At 41.2% G+C, this 3,293-nt stretch overlaps 1 pseudogene; it reads left to right on the top strand.

Annotated features, from left to right (window-relative positions):
• Window positions 1–2,023: 2,023 nt before the first annotated feature.
• LOC149219143 (small ribosomal subunit protein eS28 pseudogene) lies at window positions 2,024–2,489 on the top strand (annotated as a pseudogene).
• The last annotated feature ends 804 nt before the right edge of the window (window positions 2,490–3,293 follow it).

Genomic DNA, 3,293 nt, shown 5'->3' with positions numbered 1-3,293 from the left:
AGCTGAAGGAAAAGCATAGCCTGTCTCTACAATGTCCCAAACTTCTGTACCAAGAGATTGAAGATAGGCAGTAACTCTTACCTTCCAATAGTTGAAGTTTGTCCCATCAAAAACCGGTGGCCTGATTGATGCTTCTCTCTCGTAGTTGCTCATGATGATCTACCTTCAAGCGATCAAGCTTCTCTGAAGGACCTGCTTTGATACCAATTGTTGAAAATAATACTGAGAGGGGGGGTGAATCAGTATTATCTAATTCTTTTAATAAATCTTCCTTACTTGTTCTTTAAATTATTCTTGCATGTCAGTACCATAAAATAATGAGCATGAACAAAGAAAAAAGATAGTCACACCAAAGAACACAAGATGTAAGGTGGAAACCCAATGTGGGTGAAAACCACCTGCTGCAATATGTCTCTATCTTCTCTCAACTTAGAAACTTCTTTTACAATGGTTTTGTACTGGTGCAGTCCTTTACCAGTACGCAGGCTGCAACCTGCAGAGAGCTACAACTCTCTCTCTCTCTCTCGTTTTCCAGTCTCTCCTGGAAGGGAGCTACAACCCCCTACTTCTTTTCATAAAGCATCAATTGAACATCAAGTACATGAAAGTTACAGTCCACTACAGTTATCAGATCAGCAATAACAGAACTAACCCAGAACACCTTATCAACAGAAAAATTCAATCAACAGAACTTTTTAAGACAGGTACGCAGTTTTCCCTTCTGTGGCCTGCGTCGCTACGCAGTTCACCTTCTGCTTTCCTGCGTCTACCCGCAGAGATCCTTCTGCCGCACTGCGTGCCCACGCACTGTTCCTTGAACTGCGCTGCGTACTTTTACTGCAGGGACGCACCCAAAGATACTATCGCGCCGCGTACTGTTACTGCAGGGACGCACCCAAAGATACTATCGCGCCGCGTACTGTTACTGCAGGGACGCACCTGAACCTTAGTCGCTCTGCGTACCCACGCAGCTCTTCTTCTTCTGCTCTGCGTACCGATGCAGGTATCCTTCTTCTGCTCTGCGTACCGACGCAGATCTCTTGTTTCTGCACTGCGTCCCGACGCAGATCTCCAGTTTCTGCACTGCGTACCCACGCAGCTCTTCTGTTAAACACCTGCGTCCTTCTGATTAGGGCCGAATAGGCAGTCCAACAGAGTGGCACAGTTGCTCAGATCTGATCATGCGCTCGAGAGATCACCCTTCACAGATTCGCCTTCAACTTCCCTTTCATATAGATCAAGCTTTTAAGACCATAACCCAATATTTCAGATCTAAAGATATTCAATTGCAAAAGATGCTTAGCCAAGTGATCTCCTTTGCTTTATATAGGCAAGCTCCTCCTAAAATCATGGAACAATACCACGAGCCGACACCATAATAACCCAATACCGTCGGCTAAATACCAAGAGTAAAACATAAGAAACCCCATGTGTGCTTTTCTCTGCCTTGAAATGTGTGCACTGGGGGGACGCACCTCCTGAACGGCTGCCCTGCGTATCTGGACGCAGTCCCTGCATGGTGTACCTACGGGTACGCACCTTCTGAACTGATTTCCTGCGTACTTCTTTATTTTCAACAAATTGAGGGCCTTGCCACGGGAGTTGCCATCAAGTACAACATTTGTAACATATAGCCATACCAGAAACATAATGCCAACATGCCGGTCTCTTTAGTCAAACACCATTAGTCAAACAAAGTATTACGTTACAAAGCATTGTAGAGTGAGTTGTTGAGATAGACTTTTAAGTGCGGTTCTTACAAAAATGTAAGAGTAAATATGCATGCATTTAGAAAGTCGTTGACATGGATTCTAAAGTATGTCTATGTCGTAAATACAAGAAATGTATTTGGTTGTCTTCATTAGTCCTTTATTTTCTACAGCACGCAAATATAATCAAACTTTTTTTTTCTTCCATTTTTTACTGAAGATTGTTATTGTAGTTTAGTGAACTACCTCTTTCAAGTTATTTTGATTGTCATATAGCATTAATCGCTCAGTTTGATACATATCTAAGCAGGAAGTCATGGATACCGGTGTGAAATTGGCAGTTGTGGTGAAAGTAATTGGCCGTACTGGATCAAGAGGTCAAGTTACACAGGTCCGAGTAAAATTTTTGGATGATCAGAATCGACTGATCATGAGGAATGTAAAAGGACCTGTCAGAGAGGGTGATGTCCTTACTTTGCTAGAATCTGAAAGGGAAGCAAGGAGATTGCGCTAATTATGTTGTTTAGATTATAACATTGGACTTAAAGTGAGACGGGAATAACTTATATTGTTATGTGTTCTGTTTCTGCATTATTTTGTAGTGTAGTGTTTGCTATTGTTTTCGATGCAAAGGGATCAATGAGTGAGGCTATAAATGATCTGTGATATGTAATCCAGAATTTTACAATTAAAGTATGAAGCCTGTCATACTTGATGGGGAATCGAAATAGTAACTGTTTATTTTTGCATCTGGAATGAAATTCAAATTACTGTACTGAAGATTTTCTGTGAAAAAAAAACCAATGAAAATTAGCAATCCAAATCATATACAAATAAAATTCAAATATGTATCCAAACTCACAGCATGACATTATCTTTTCCATCGTGTCATATTATTCTACGTCTCATTATTGTAATGTACAGAGTGACCTCCAAGTCAATTGCTATGCAGAGAAGTTATTTTGCATCGATCTATAAGAAACAACTGATAAAAGCGTGCATGGAGTTGGAAAACAACTTTTCATGGGAGGAGCTATGAGACAACATCTCAAATTTCATAATCGAGCTATCATCACCATTTCCATTAACATATTATTGTTTGGGGCGATTTTCATTGATGTTGGGGCGATTCTCAGAATCGCCCCACCAATTTACCAATTTTTCAATTTACCAATTTTCCTCTGGGTATTATGATAATTCTCACTCTCACATGCGGGCGTGAGCACATGGGCAATTCTGAGAATCGCCCTACCACCCGACGATTCTCAGAATTGCCCCACCAATTTTCCTCTGGGTATTATGATAATTCTCACTCTCACACACAAACAATAAAAGTACTCGCTCTCAACACGCCCGATACACACATCTCCGGCTATTCGGTGGAGTTCGCATAGATATCGCAGCTTTCAACATGAGAAATCGTCTTCAAGGAAGTCATGGATAGCGGTGTGAATTTGGCAGTTGTGGTGAAAGTAATTGGCCGTACTGGATCATGTATCCTCCACCTGGGAGTGAAACACAAAGCTTGGGAACGATGTTGTGATATCCTTTAGATATGGAAGAGTCATTTTTTTTAACAGAGAA

This window comes from Pinus tabuliformis, chromosome Q, assembly GCF_031772625.1.
Source record: "Pinus tabuliformis cultivar Carrire ecotype Pingquan chromosome Q, CPIR1, whole genome shotgun sequence".
Lineage (NCBI taxonomy): Eukaryota > Viridiplantae > Streptophyta > Pinopsida > Pinales > Pinaceae > Pinus > Pinus tabuliformis.
The sequence above is the reverse complement of the archived record's forward strand: the minus strand, read 5'-3'. Positions and strand labels throughout refer to the sequence as shown.